Genomic DNA, 16,453 nt, shown 5'->3' with positions numbered 1-16,453 from the left:
AACAGTCCCAATGTGTCTTGCACAGGAGTCGTAGCGTCACCAGGAAAGGAGAAAATGGCCACAAAATGAATGGAAAGTCACAAACAAAAGTCTCCGGGAGGGGAACGCCTGACGTTATCTCCAAAGCCGGTGGTAATGGAAGGTTCAGCAATACCATGACATCCTCGGGAACACCGTCTCCCAGGGCACCATCCGATGGTTCCAATACTTGGTTCCTCACTGTGTTCTCGCACGGAGTAGAAATGGCCGCGGTATGAATGGCTGTGGATTCCTGTTCCAACAATAAGGCTGGGCCCGGTTCCGCCAGGAGCATCTCAGATAGGCGCGTGTCCAATTTGCTCAACAGAGTATCCACATGTGAGCGAAATGCCCAAAGTTCTGCCAGTATCGACCTCAGCGATGGCTCATGCACCATTCGATCCATATTCTCATCCCCGATATCAGTCACAATCACCTCCCCGGGTGAATCTGGCATTCTCGGGGGGGACAGACAGGACCACGAACGTGCAAATGCGAAGGGTGACCAGTCTTTGTCCGCAGCCACGGTTCGGGGTCTCTGGCCGCAGGCCAGAGACCCCGAACCACCGAACCCCGGCGGGCGCAAACCGGGTCCGCGGGACGGGGGCCCCCACCCGCAGCAAGCTGACTCACCCCTCGGTCGATGCTGAGCAATGAAAACGATTGCTGCCAATTTCGGGCTGAATTAAAGCCTCCGCTCCGGTCGACAGGACCCAGCCCGATTCCTTGGCCGATGTTGCACTACAGCCTGGCTGTGAAAGTACTCCAGGCCCCGGCTTCACCGCTGGAGTAGGCCGCAAACTTCAACTCGATGGAACTTCGTCAAACAAGCCGTTAAAAGTTTCCGGATTTCACCATCGGAGTGCGGAACAGTTCATGCACACAGAGACTAGGCGTAAAATCAGGATAATGTACAGGATTACCTGGCGGGTTACGGAGGTCGGCGGAGCCGGGAGCCTAAGCAGCCATCTTGCTTGCTGACGTAGCTCCTCCTCCGGAATTCCAGTTTCTTGAGGGATGCCAGCGATTGGAGGCTGCATCCGGGAGTGTTCAGTCAGCTGAACAACAAATGGGGACCATGTGTAGTGGATCTTTTCGCGTCCAGACTCAATACGCAACTTCCTCAGTTCTACAGTAGGCGTCCGGATCCTCTTTCGATCAGCTCGGACGCATTTCTTCAGTCATGGACGACGGGCATTCTATATGCATTTCTTCCTTTCGTCATGATACCGAGAGAATTGCCGCAAATCCGTCGTTAGCAAGCGGAAGTGATATTGATCACTTCCTGTTGGAAAGCACAGGCGTGGTTCCCGGTGGCACTAGCATTGTCATGTGCTCTTCCGGTGCGGCTGCTGCCATTTCGGGAGATTCTGGTGGACCCTCTGGGGTTACCTCATCCCTTGGTGATACAGGGGCTCCTGAATCTAATGGCGTGGAGACTTTCAGGTGACGTTGGCAGGTGCCAGGTGTTTCACAAGAGTCTATGTTTTTCTTATCACAATCATGGGCGCCTGCTACGCACAAGCGGTATGAGTCAGCGTGGCGTAGATGGGTGCGTTGGTATTCTGAGCGGCAAACTGATCCCATGGGATCCGGTGTCCATCTCATAGTCAATTTTCTCTCAGAGATCGCCAGTTCGGGACTGGCTTACCGGACGGTGAACAATTTCCGTTCAGCGATTTCGGCGGGTCATCCGCACATAGATGGTAGACCGGTGGGAGAACACCCCCTAGTGTGCAAGGTGGTGAGGGGTATCCGGTTGGTCAATCCCCCGAGACCCAAGTATTCTGTGTTATGGGATGTTAATCTAGTTATGCGGTTTCTTAAAGCTTGGCCGGACAATGAGGGTTTATCCCGCAAACAGCTGTCGGCAAAGCTTACAATTCTGCTATGCCTAATATCCTGTAGACGAGTCTCGGACGTGCGAGTTCTGGACATAGCAGGTAGAGTATTTACCCCTTCGGGGGTCTCTTTCACGCTAACTAGGCGGACTAAGACACAATCGAGATGTATTTCATATCCTGCTTTTCCCCATCATACTAAGTTATGTGTGGTTCGGTGTTTAAAATGTTATGAGGATTGTACCAGAGAGTTCAGGAACGATGTTGCAGGACAGTTGTTGATCTCTCTTCAGAAACCGTTCCGCCCAGTCACTGCAGCGACTTTGGCCAGGTGGGTCACTTGGTTATTGGGTCTTGCAGGTGTAGATATTGCCACGTTTGGCGCTCACTCAGTCAGAGGAGCTATGGCCTCCAAGGCTTTCCAGACAGGATCTTATCTACAAGATATTATGACTGCGGCGGACTGATCATCTGACAGATCATCTGACTCAACGTTTAAGACTTTCTATCATAAACCGATTGTGGATGTGGCTTCGATGGTTATGGAACATAATCAGAAGCCTCCGTGGACTGACCTAGAATAAAAAAATCTCTTGCTGATGCGACAAGAATTTTCAATTCTATTAAGGACACGGAGGCGAGGATTATCCTGCCCAGGTTGCATGATGATGGTATGATATGATAATCTGTTATTGCATTTGGAATGTTCATGTGTAATTCATGCTGGTGATTAAATGAAACATATGTTTTATGCCCACCCGTTGATTTTGGACATGTGGGGAGACGGCTCTATGATGGTTGTAATCGTTATGTAATGCAGTTTGTCCATGAATGGCATATTACGACCTTTATTCTCTTTATAGGAGACCATGGAAAACAGATCTGATCGGTAGGGCTGATGCTGTCACAAAAAGGACAAGTCAAGTGGACGTACGTCATGGGGACATCGACTCCTGTTGTGAGGACGATATTCCGGATTCAAGTTAGGAGCCACGGCGATGACAGAATCGGTGGTCCAGAGTTCATCGGTCAAGTTTGTGGACTGTGTTATGTTTAATGCAAAGAAAGAGGAAGTGATACGATCACTCAGGACTATATATGATGATGGAATGATAGTGATTGGTGCATACTGTTCAGGGGGTTGTACTTCCGGGGTATGCCAAGTTCAAAGTTGTTTATTGGCTGCTGTGTTCTTGCAGTAAAGTAAGAGAAGCATAATCCTTGCCTCCGTGTCCTTAATAGAATTGAAAATTCTTGTCGCGTCAGCTAGAAATTTTTTTATTCTTTCCACCTCGCCTCACTTACCTGCCTTCCGTCCGTAGAGGTCCGTTCATGCCGAACCACCTGACGGAACTCCCTACCGATTTCTTGATCTGCTTCACTAGAACACGTTCTTCCCCAAATATTGCCGCAGTGCTGTTTCTTGACAATTGGACCAGCGCATTTCTCTGCCTTCAAACAGAACATCCTGAAGTGTAAGACTGTCTTTGATTCTTTTTGAGCTTTATGGTTGTTAGTTTTACCACCTTTTGGGTATGTGCACTGTACCTTTATGTAGGTTAGCTTATTGAGCCTTGCCCCCCTTTTTATTTTACTGAGCCTACTTTGTGAGAATATACTACACTGTGTTCAATTGTTCCTGACAGTTACTCAGTTTGTTCTCTTGGAAAGGACTTATTTCTATTTGCACATGTTTCCTGTAGGACGAATAGGTATTGTGTATAAGATCATCTCCTATGGATAAATAGAAGCCTATGGAGATGAGTGTTTCATGAGGCTTTTCTATGTTCTCTGTATTGGATGGTTGATTTCCACTTCCCTGGCTCCACCTGCCACCGCCACACTACTCTGCGCTCGGAGGCGCATACATTGGAAGGAGGCATCCCGCCCCGTAGGACATGCACAGGACAAGGGCGGGCCAGTATGTGCCCGTCCGAGACCGGAGGAGGCTGGGCTGGGCCATCTACTTAGCAATGCTGGTACTGAATACTTGGATTTGGCCTCTCAATCCCCAGGTACTGTGACATATGGGCGTAGTTTATTTCTACTTTAACTGGTGTTCGTGGCATTGCCCATTTTTGTGCCCACAGTGAGTAAACGAAAGAGAGTTGGGGGGACCTTGGATGCTTTTATTATCAGGGCCGAATTTACGCTCAGTCACAAGATCGAACTGACTGAGAGGTGACTTTCTTTAAGCCCTCTACCCTTGCAGAGGCGCTCTTCCCTAGGCTCAATCGCCCGGGTGAGGCTTTACAAACTCGCTACCCTCTCATCACACAAGACCAGCTGCAGCCTTCCCCTGTAATTGTTTTTCTCACCTGCACCCGCCCTTGCATCTAATGTGGAAGTTACCATTTCGGATCATGTAACCAGGACCAGTATAGCTACCAGGACATGGACACGGGATTTAAAACCCCAAGCGAGGTCAAGACGGAAGAGCCACCAGTGAGGCGAAGAAAGGGTGTGGGCATACAAAAATCTAAACAGAAAGGGATCCGAAACCCTAATTGAGGTGGTACAAACTTGCACAATTAGTACAAACTGACACTGCTTTCTCTGTACCCATATGTAATACTTCGGAGGGTGTAGCCCTGACACAGCTGGGGAGACTGTTCTGGGCATTGCTCTTGCACGGTTTAAGGAACTACTAGACAACATCCTTTTACCACTTTGGGGGTGCTGATAACATTTGGATATTGTAATTTGTAAACTGGCTGGCCAAAAAGAGTCATTGCAGCCTGCAGTTGTTACAGGGGAGGGCTTGGGCCCAGATGTTTCCACATTAACTGCGGACGGATCACCGAGGGAGGCATCTCTTAACATCCGAAAGAAAGTTACTAGAACATGTTTGCACCATTGAGTCAGCATTAACTACTGTTCCCCATCAAGTAGGGTCTGATTGCTACCAGAGTTAAGCTTCGGGGGAGGGGGGGGGGGGGGGGGGGGGGACGCCTCTTACTGGTCCCAGGGGTCACATTATTCCAAAAGGCTGTCTCCCCCACGATGGACCCAAATGTTAAAGCACTTGCACAAACAGTGACGGGCGGCTGGGGCCAGATGGGTCCAATTGGGGGTCCAATTAGGGGCTAGAAAGGAAGGCACTGGAGCCGCGTTGCTCCCGACCATTAACTTTCCCCATGCTTCACGGTCATAGGTCATTATATTTAGTGGAGTTCCTGAGAATAAAGTCTGCCTGAAGGAAACACAGCTGGATTTAAGTGTTTATTCTGGCTGCCTAGACATGGGCAGTTTTCCTATGGCCGAGCGGGGGACATTTTAATGGTTCATGGGGGTTGGGTGGGTGGGCACGAGACCCAAAACAATGCAAGTAGACTGTATTGTCATTTACTTTAGTAACCCTCAGACTGCTCGCTTTTTGGTTAGTCATACCCTTAGCCCCCACGTGATCCCCACAGGAGTCAGGGTCCAAACTTTGGACAATTTTTATCACCACAGTCGCAATCATCACAGGTCCGCTAACATCTGTGCCCCAGTCACCAGGGCAAACAACAGTCGCTGACTACCCCAGACCTCTTTTATTTAACATCCCAGTGTCGAATAGGTACGGGGTCCTGGAGGAGGTGGACTGACAGGTGTTGAATGGTGGATTTGATCTGAACAGTGAGAACAGGAGTCCAGTTAGGGAACCAAGGGGTCTTAACAGTGGGCAGATGGTTCAGGCTATATACCGTGCGGTGCTAAAGAGGATCTAGGGGTCTTGCTAACTGACTTCCAGCAGGGAAATCCACTGATGGTTGTGCCCGATTTTCCACTCTCTGTCGCATCAAGCAGTAGCTCGCCTGGGGAAGGAGTAGAAGTTGCCCCTCTGGTCCAGCATGAGAATATCTTAAGCCCAGATCCCAATAGCCATCTTCTCTCTGGTGAACACTAATTCTAGAACACTGCCGGAATTAAAAACAAGCTTGACTCCCCATATTAGGGGCTCTTTGTGGGTAACCATTATGTTTGCATGTTTCCTTAAACCCGGGCTAGGGATGATTTTGTGAGGTCGGGGTATGCAATCTTTAACATCCCAGCTATACAAGGGGGAGAGGAAGACCCTCTGGGGGCCTTAGTACCTGGGTTGCTACATATTTGGACTGCTTGGTGGATGTGAGAAAGTGTCTCTATATACACTGGACCAAAGTAAGGTACAGTGTGCATAGAGACCACAAACCCCAGACGTATAACAGAGGTTAAAGTCAGGGCTATCCTTACTCTCAAAAGTGGTAGCTTGGTCGAGCAGTAAGGCAGTACCAGAGGACAGTGTAAAGCATTTGTTGTACACACTCAGTCAGCAAAAGGTTTCACATACTCAAGGACTGAACTCCAGGCCAATTGTTTTTATATCAAAAGATATAGTTGTTTTATTTTTAGAACCAACAGGTATCTTGTCTCTATTATGAGTGATCTCAATTACTTTGCAGAAAGGTAATAACTTTGAAAACACAACAGGTACAGGGATTGCAGTAGGCAACACAATTCTAATCACAATTTAACATTGAGCTCAATGGGTTTTTCTACCAAAATGCAGTTGATTACTTTGTAGATTACTTTTTTAATTCCAGGACTGGATTCTAGATTCAGTCCTGGAGTCTAAGCTGAAAACAGTTTAGTAAAAACGTTTTGTTTATTGCAATGATTTTTAAGGAATATAAAAGGTATTTTAAGAGTTCACACTCAAAACCTTTTCAGTGAAAATCTAGCAATGTTATCCAATGGGAGAAAATTCAGGTTACAGGTAAAGTACGTTCTCTTTACTTTCGTAACTGGGCTCCTAGGTCCAGCACTGGGATCTCTACTTAAGACAGGTAAGTAATTACGTTTCAGTAGTTGCTACGAAAAGAATATTTCAAGTTATCAAAAGTAGATAGAAAAAAATTCACAGAAAAGCAGACAATAAATTCCTATGGAGGAAATTCAGGTTACTGATAACCCCGGTTAGGATTACTTTTGCGGTTCAGTACTGGGCTACAAGGTACTGTACTGGCTTCTCTCTTGATCACAGGTGAGTACTTCGGAATTCGGTATTCGGCTGATTTTATAGGAATATTTTAGAGTTTCAAAACTTCACACTTAAAAGATTTTTCGAGTCAAACCAGTCAATGTTATCCTATTGCAGGAAAGTGAGTTATCAGTTTCCAGGTGAGTACTCGACTGGTGAAGTTAAGGTTCTGGGCATAGACTCAGGGGTCCGCCAGGGTCAGGTAGGTACAGTTTGTACACTCTCAGGTGCACAGGGGCAGCCAGGTGCAGAGGTAGTTAGGCCCAATGTTATCCATTTGAGGGGAGGGGGCCTTTGGTTGGTGGCTGCAAGCAAGCAGGCGCGGCTGTGGGAGCTGAGCTCCTGGTCAATTACTCAGGGCAAGTGGGGAAGTAAAGTAGGGTAGTAGTTGCACTTCCAGCGGCACTCGGGCGGCTGGGTGCAGGGTGCTTTTGAGCCGTCGGGCGCCCAATGTTATTCAATCAAAAAGGTAAAAAGGGAATAAAGGCTGCAGACTCGGGGACGGAGATTTTTCAGGTGCCACCACCACTTTAAGAGGTAAGTTGGGATCCTGGGGAAGAGGTGAGTACCCCAAAGGAGGGCACAGAGGGCCGTGGGGCGCCGGGTGCAGGGGTGTCTTTGGGTGTCGGGAATCTTACCCTCGGCTGGTCGCGGTTGGTGGGGGCCCGGGTTCTGATGCTGCAGGAGTCGTCTGGGTCGTCGAGGAGGGTCTTTGGGCACTGGACTTCGGGTCCCAGTCGCCGGAGGGAACTTCCTCATGGTCTTGGATCACTCGGGCAGGGGCTGGGCTCGGCAGTTGCAGAGTGGGTTGGTCTTGTGCTTCCTGGCTGGCACCAGGGGAATGGTTGTTGAAGCAGAGCCTCTGCTTATGGGAGTCCCAGTCTTTAAGAGGGTCAAGGCAGGCAGGTCCCCCGGGTGTCCCAAGGTTGCTGTCCATAGGAGTCGCCGGGATTAAGCAGGAGCAGGTTCCAGGATCGACAGGCCGGTAGGGCTGGGGCCAAGTCAGTGGGTGGCGTCATGTGGTTAGCAGCTGCATGGGGGTCTTCTTCTTGATCTTCTTTCTTCTTTTCTTCTTGGGATCCGAGGAAGGAAGGTTCAGGGAGCCCCTAAATACTGAATTTAGGGGCGTTACAGGTAGGGCAAGGGAAGGGACAAATAGGTCCCTATCCTTGGGTGGGTAAAGCCTCTAGTCCGCTCCTCTCCTGTGGGAGGGGGGCAGGAACCTAGCTGTGATTGGGCAGGACTCCCATCTTCAAGATGGCCGGAGCCCGGGGTCGTGCTTCACCTCGCTTCTCCCACCTGAAGGGTGGGGTTGGCACCGGCTGGCACACCCCCCTTCCTGACGTAGGGTTTCCTGCCAGTCTTCCTGCCAGAGTGTGGGTCAGAACTGGTGGGGGCAAGTTGCTGGGTACAGCAAATGGTCTGGAGAAGCTCAGAGAGGCGGCAGGCCTTTGAAGCTTCCCCCTGCCCATCCTGGGGAGGAGCCCTAGCACCTCACCCAGGATGTGCATTGTTGCAGGCCCAGGAGAGCGGGGGGCTCTCCACCCATGGGTCCAGCAACATGTCTGCTGTGTGGCAGCCTCTCAGTCCAGACGTTGATTGTAGGTTAGGTTTCAGGGGGCATCTCTAAGATGCCCTCTGGTGCATTTTACGTTCGACCTCACACTGGCATCAGTGTGGGTTTAATGTGCTGAGCAGTTTGATACCAAACTTCAGTCTTCAGTGAAGCCATCATGGTGCTGTGGAGTTCGTAATGACGACCTCCCAGCACCATATACTCTTAATGGCAGCACTGCATTACAGTGCCCAGGAATGGCCCTGGGCACTGTAGGGGCACAGGGCTCATGCACCTGTGCCCACACCACGGGCATAGGGCACCCGGCGTGAGGGGTGACAGATGCATGCCAGGATAGTGGGGTTGTGGGTATGGCACACAGGGATGTGTGCCATGTCGACTCTCTGTTTAGTTCTGTACTTAGACACTCAGCCTGCAAAGGCAGTGTGTGGGTGTCAGGGTGCAGGGCCCCCAAGGGTGGCACAATAAATGCTGCAGCCCTTAGGGGTCTTCTCTGGTCACCACGCCCTTGTTACCTAGGGTACCATTTACTAGGGGCTGACAGGTGGCCAGAGATGCCAATTGGGTTTTGTTTCAACACAGCTTTAGGGAAGGAACACAGGCACTGGGCAACTGGTTGGCAGGAGCCCAGGACACACACACACAGTCAAAGCACATCAGCAGTTCAGCAAAAAGTGGGGGCATACAAATGCAAGAAAGATGGCACTTTCTCTCACAGTGGACAACTTGAATACCCTGTCTAATGACATCCAGTGCACCATACTTACTTGTTCATCTAGCCTCAAAATTGCCTTTATTAATATTTAAATCCCGCCCTGTAAGTATTTGCCACGAATCACAGACTTATGAGCAATTGAATGCCTTCATCAGTACTATTCTCCAGAATAGAAGATTGGTTTTGGGCGGTGACTTTAACTGCCAATTCGAGCCCCTTGCTGTCTCTTCTGTTGTAAATTCTAGTGCTGAGGACTGGTTATGGTTAATCCCTGATCCTCAGATGCAAACAATCAAGGCCTGGACACCGTTGGCACTCCAGATCAACGCTGTTACACTAACTTATTCTTTGAGATCTTTTAATGGTCGTACTAAAAATCGGATAGACCTGGACAATCCTCCTTGCTGGATTATATTCTAGTTGAAGCAAGATCATGGAAATGGGTGGTTGATTTTGCTGTCCTGCCATGGGATGACAGCGATGATAAAGCCATGCCATTGGAGCTACAGCTCCCAAACTTCAGTAATACTAAGGATAGTAGCACCATCGTAGCTAGAAATCTAACTCTTGCTAATATTAGGAGGGGAATCCTATGGGGAACACTAAAGCAGTCTCAGGATAAGATAGCTGCCTTATTCGCTCTAACAATTAAGCTCATCCAGGAAATGGGGGAAATTGTTGGGGAAATGAATTCTCCCACATATAACAACAGAATAGAGGTGCTGCACATAGAACTAACAACAAGCCTGGCCAATATATGTAATCCCCTTGTACATTCCAAAGCAAAGGAGGGTCTTAAATTAACTTATTACAATGATACTTGTCGTAAGGCAAAGAGAGCTCTCCTTGATGCCATTAAAATTAGTGATAGACACCTGATCAAGCAAATAAGGTGCTGCTATAGAGACTGCATTAAACAAGCAAAGAAGGTCTGGGAGACAGATAGATGGGACGCCATCAGACTAGCTCTCTTTAATAGAGACATGAAGTTGTTCTGGTCATTAGTGTGCTCAGATAGTAAAGAAGGCCAGTCAGCCGTAGAGTCCAATATCGCAGCAGCGGCATGGAAGTCCCATTTCCAAACCTTATATTCTATGGAAATAGACACGGACCCAGAACTTGGCAGCCTCTTATCAATCCCCGTGATGGCAGCTGACGAGGAGCAAGGGATCACCCTAGCTGAAGTCCTAAATGCAAAAGGGTTTGGACAAGATTCCAGGGGACTTATTTAAGGAAGAACCAACAATATGGGGTCACTACCTCTGGGTAGTCTTTAATGCTATCCTGTGAGGTATGGCGATCCCAGGCACCTGGCTGGGGGCTGAAATCTACCCAGTTTTCAAAAAGGGCTCACCTATCTTACCAACTAACTATAGGCCTTATCAGTCTGATAAATGTCTCACAGAAACGTTTTGCTTGAGTCCTCCTCGATTGCCTTCAAGTGTGGATGGAGGAGTGTAAAACTCCGAGTCCCTACCAGGCAGGGTTTAGGAAAAACACCTCCACCATTGACCAAATTCTAAGGTTACAGCTATTATGCTGGAAGACGGTATCAATTGAGGGTGGCTGCCTCTATCTGATATTTGTCAACCTGAACATTGTCTTTGATTTGGTACCCAGAGATAAAGTATGGGAGGTTCTCAAACAATTGGGAATCCCCCCTATCTCTTGACATTGATCATGAGACTGCATGGGGCAATTATGCCCAAGTAAGGTATGGGAAATTTGGGGAATGAACCCTTCATTTTGAAGTCAATAGAGGAGAAAGGCAGGGGTATGTGCTTCCCCCAACCCTTTTTTGCCTTTTCATTAACGCTCTGGTTGCCGTCCTAAACTAGGTTGTGGACAACAACGCCCTTAAGTTGTCGCACAGCAAGGTGCCTGCTATGATGTTTGCGGATGCATCTTGCTCCTCTTCAAGTCACCAATGGGCATCCAGAGGGTTCTTGATAGATTTGTAACATTCTGTGCAACCAGAGGGCTGGAGATCAACACTCTTAAAATCAAATGTATGGTTTTTAGTCCATCTAAAACCATATGGCTGAGATACCCGCCACCCCCTCTCAACACAATCCCCAAATGAGGGAAACCGGAAACGGTTCTTGAAGTTTTTGGAAGTGGGAGGGAGTGACCCTCCCGGCCGTATTTATTAAAAACAAAAAATTAGAACATTTAAACATTAATGTACAATTTCATACCACACTACGATGTTTGGCTAACCTTAACAGATTCTCTAATACAGAGGTTCTCCTAGCCGATCTAACATCCTACAAAACATTTACTTGAAATATTGAAATTGTACATCCTAACGTTTAAGGGCCAACGGCAAGGTCGTAACCGGTGTCAAGATCCCTAACCAGACATACCCCCCCCCACTTGGGAGGGGCGACAGCACTGAGGCGTACTCACGTGCAACTACTACAATTTCCCTTGTCTTGACGGGGGCACTTATCAACTCGACGCCAGTTAAAGGTCGTTCGAAGACTCGTGTGAGGTATCTAGAAGGTATCGTAGACCTCCCCCCAACCCCACACAACTTACCGCATCTGCCGTCGCAGATGTCACTGGCCCCGGGAAATTCCCCAGGAGGGGGCTGTAACCCCTCCTACACAGGAAGGGGCCTTGACCGCCTTTCCTCTTCTTCCGGCGACCCATCCTTAGAAGGGACCGCCTCCCCGTTGAGGGGCCAAAGGCCACCTCCCCTGAGCGCTCCCATCCGTGTTGGGTGACGCCCACTCATAGGGATCTTCCAATTAGTGCTCACCGATCATGACCTTACCGCCTACCGCCTGACCGAAATAAATACGACAAGTGCTAACTAAACGAAACTACATTGGCCACTATGACCGAAAAACCTGTGTCTAAATGGACCTTAAATCCGACATTCTTTAATCACCAACTTGTAACATTATACCAATCTTTATTACACATTAAATATCAACATAACACCAAAACAACCTGAAAACGAAATAGAATAACTGATCAACTTTATTAAAACAACTAGCTGTCCTCAGGGGCTGGTGGGTGGGTCAAAATTGGCTCTTCGTTCCGTCTCGAGCTCACGTGCAGCGGGGAGGTGCAGCTTCAGAGCACAGGAACAAGAGGATGTCTTCTGGTCTTGCGTCTCTTTTTATCCATCTTCAGGGCGGGCGTAAACCCGCCCCTGCCTGCCCCGAGGGCGTGGCCGGCGGCGTCCGTGTCTAGGCCAGCCCACTCAAGGGCGGGAAAAAGCGCGCCCCGGCTACGCCGCTTCGGGCATACCAGCCGAGACGCGCCTCCCGCCCAAAAATGTCTTCCCGGGGGGATCGAGGCACTCTGCCATACGTTCGGGGGGACCGAGTGGTCGCCCCTTTCCATATGGCTGAGATACCCGCCACCCCCTCTCAACACAATCCCCAAATGAGGGAAACCGGAAACGGTTCTTGAAGTTTTTGGAAGTGGGAGGGAGTGACCCTCCCGGCCGTATTTATTAAAAACAAAAAATTAGAACATTTAAACATTAATGTACAATTTCATACCACACTACGATGTTTGGCTAACCTTAACAGATTCTCTAATACAGAGGTTCTCCTAGCCGATCTAACATCCTACAAAACATTTACTTGAAATATTGAAATTGTACATCCTAACGTTTAAGGGCCAACGGCAAGGTCGTAACCGGTGTCAAGATCCCTAACCAGACATACCCCCCCCCAATTGGGAGGGGCGACAGCACTGAGGCGTACTCACGTGCAACTACTACAATTTCCCTTGTCTTGACGGGGGCACTTATCAACTCGACGCCAGTTAAAGGTCGTTCGAAGACTCGTGTGAGGTATCTAGAAGGTATCGTAGACCTCCCCCCAACCCCACACAACTTACCGCATCTGCCGTCGCAGATGTCACTGGCCCCGGGAAATTCCCCAGGAGGGGGCTGTAACCCCTCCTACACAGGAAGGGGCCTTGACCGCCTTTCCTCTTCTTCCGGCGACCCATCCTTAGAAGGGACCGCCTCCCCGTTGAGGGGCCAAAGGCCACCTCCCCCGAGCGCTCCCATCCGTGTTGGGTGACGCCCACTCATAGGGATCTTCCAATTAGTGCTCACCGATCATGACCTTACCGCCACAGGCCGGATAGTTGACCGGCTATCCGGACCCCCCACAAAACTCCTACCTAAAGGTCATGTTCCAAAGATTTCAACCATGCTAAGAAGTCTCCTAAGAACAACTCATTCCCCTCCCAAGACAAATGCACACCATCCCCCGAATACATCCTGTCATCATTAATACAGCTATGAGAAATAGAATGCAATGTCCTGGAACGGAACAACCTACTCACTTTATTGTTAAGCTTCCTAACAGAGTGGTTCAAAGCAGGTATAGAGATAGCCCCCCGCCACACCTTTCGTGGAATCAAATGGGACCATGCAATCGTGCACCCCGGAACTCTCCTCGCCAACCAACTTACAGTGGAAAGCATTGCCTCCAGGAGTAGTCGTCTACCGATGGTGACCAAATCATTGCCCCCAACATGCACTATAACTATAGACGGCGGTGACCTTGTCCGCCCTAACAAACCCTCAAAAAATGTTTGAAACTGGTCAATACAGAGACCGCCCCTTCCGTAGAAGGACATCCTGTACCCGTATTCCCCAGCTACGTGAATCATGTCACCTGCTTTGAATACGTCTGCGGCACGCCTCACGTATGAGTGGCCCACGACCCACACCTCCTTTTTCACAGCCGGTGATGTCTGACCGCTGGCCCGGTGTAAGGTCGACTGCATAGTCCGCCCCGCCTCGTAGGCTTGCGTAACTGAAACCAAACAAAAACAAGAAGCGTGAGTACAGAGTACATAATTACAGCTTCACAACATGTGCAACCGCACATATCTTTTATAACAATTGGAGGACCAACGCCCCATTCGTTTCACTTGCTCAACATTAAGACCCCTGGCTGTAGCTTCCGTAGCAGCCCCTATCCGAAAGGAATGGGTCCCAAATTCGCCCGGGTTCAAGCCCGCAGCGGCAGCTGACATCGCAAGCACCCGCTGAAACTGAAATTTCGTCAGTGGGGTGGCGTCCGCGTGTCTTAACAACGTCCCCCCCCATGATGCCACCCTTCGTGCTAGGTAATCCTCTAAACACTTTACCGGACATATGGAGGACCCAGGAATCCTGCGTATGATGACGCAGTCACCCATCCCATCCTGGTCAGTCTTAGACCTTACAAAGGAGACAGTCATTGTTTCTCCCCTGATCTGAACGTGTTCCCGGCACAAACCCCCCGCCACATCCAGTTTGTTCCTTGCAACTAGTTCGCCTACCCGCATTGCTCCGTGAAATGCTAGCGTAAACGCGGCTCGGAACAGCACTGCCTCAAACTGAGATGAACATGTGGCAGGAAGTGTAGCCAACAACTGGGACAGTCTATCCAAACCTATCGGGCGCCTTTCATCTACACTGCGACCCTCAAGGCGTTGCCACCCACGCAGCGCTTTCTGTACAACGAAGGACGCTGTTGGGTCCTGGATAGCGTGTGCTCTGGCAACAAAGGAAATGGCAGCACGATGCCTCTGGGCCGTAGCCACCGATTTCCCAGCCCTACGTAAGGACATCAGGAAATTCACCACCCATTCCTCATGACCCCAAAGTCGCTCTCTATCACTCCCCAAAAAGGCTAAATAGGCCCGAAACGCCCCTTCATATGCCTTCCTCGTCCTTGGTGCTAGACTCTCTCCCACGAGGTGACGAAGTTCGGGGCACCGAGAGACCAGAGAGCTTCGGTAAAGGGTGCCGGCTCCGGGTCCGCTGAGGGAAGGAAACCCGAAAAAGCCTGCATTTGAAAACGAGACAGTGCGTCAGCTGCCTGATTCATCACCCCTGGCACGTGTTTTGCTCTGAATAGCACATTCAATTGCATACATAGTAAAACAATTTCTTTAAGCAGTCTTAAGATCAGTTTACAACGTGCTGCCTGACTATTGATGCACTCGACCACAGTCATATTGTCCGACCAAAATATGACCGAGTGATTTTTGAACCCATCGGGCCATGTTCTCAAGGCCACCAAGATGGGAAACAGTTCGAGGAAAGCAATATTACTCGTCAGACCCTTCTCATGCCACCAAGTCGGCCATCTTTGTGCCGACCATTTTGTGCCGAAAATGGCGCCAAAACCTATGCTTCCCGCCGAATCTGTCCATAGCCCCAGCTCCTCAGAAGACACGGCTGGTTTGTTCCAGACGATTCTACCATTGAAATCCGCCAAGAATGCTAACCAAATACGCATGTCCTGGCGGATCTCGGCCGATAGTCTCGTGCGATGATGGCCTTCTTTAAGGCCGACCATCGCTTGGGCAATTGAACGGGAAAAGGGGCGGGCCATTGGTATCACCCTCAGGGCAAAATTCAACTGTCCCACCACTTGCTGTAATTGTTGCAGCGTAACTTTTGATGCATTTATACACAGTTGCAGCGCAGCCCTGAACTTCAACACTTTCTCGGCTGGCAAACGGAAACACCCCTCAATGGAGTCCAACTCGATCCCCAGAAACTCGAGGCAAGTCGTAGGACCCACTGTTTTACCCGGCGCCAATGGCACGCCTAACTGTTTCATCAACACACAAAATTCGGCCAAGGCCCGGCCACATTCAAGACCCCCGGCTGCCCCAAGAAATAAGAAATCATCAAGGTAGTGCATTACATCTTGGAAACCCGTTTTCTTTGTGAAAACCCATTGTAGAAAACAACTGAATTTCTCGAAATAAGCACAGGATATAGAACACCCCATTGGCATACACCTATCCATGTAATAACAACCCTGAAACATGAAACCTAGGAGACGCTGGTCGTCTGGGTGTACCGGGAGCAATCGGAACGCTGACTCGATATCTGACTTCGCCATCAGCGCCCCGGGCCCCAGGCGATTCAAAATGGCTACGGCCTCATCGAAGGATGCGTACCGCACCGAACACACTTCTGGATCGATTGCCTCATTTACGGAAAGACCTCGTGGAGCTGATAAGTTATGAATTAGTCGGAACTCTCCAGGGTCTTTCTTGGGGACTACCCCTAAGGGAGAACAAACAAAATTCTGGACTGGGGGTACACTAAACGGGCCAGCGACCCGACCTCGAGTCACCTCTTTTCGGATCTTTTCCTGTACTACGGTTGTATGCTGCAGGACGGAAAGTTGGTTTTTACACTTATCCACACCCTGAAAGTCCCCTACCGGGATGCGGAAACCATACGAAAAACCGTTTCGCAGCACCCCAGCAGAAGTACGATCCGGGTAATCACTGAGCCAAGGGATCATTGC

The 16,453-nt window shown here is 49.5% G+C and overlaps 1 protein-coding gene and 1 long non-coding RNA gene across 2 annotated transcripts in view; one reads left to right on the top strand and one right to left on the bottom strand.

The window, feature by feature from the left end:
- The window catches only part of LOC147684733 (uncharacterized), a 31,460-nt gene extending 28,657 nt beyond the window's left edge, over nucleotides 1-2,803 (top strand). The window contains exon 3 of the long non-coding RNA XR_015300656.1: nucleotides 2,723-2,803. This is a non-coding gene — a long non-coding RNA (uncharacterized LOC147684733). The remainder of the gene's footprint in view (nucleotides 1-2,722) is intronic.
- The window catches only part of UNKL (unk like zinc finger), a 370,451-nt gene that overhangs the window by 293,836 nt on the left and 60,162 nt on the right, over nucleotides 1-16,453 (bottom strand). The gene's annotated exons all lie outside the window — the stretch shown is intronic.

The sequence above is a fragment of the Lissotriton vulgaris genome, chromosome 10 (genome assembly GCF_964263255.1).
Source record: "Lissotriton vulgaris chromosome 10, aLisVul1.2, whole genome shotgun sequence".
Taxonomy (NCBI): domain Eukaryota; kingdom Metazoa; phylum Chordata; class Amphibia; order Caudata; family Salamandridae; genus Lissotriton; species Lissotriton vulgaris.
This window is presented reverse-complemented; position numbering and strand designations above follow the sequence as displayed.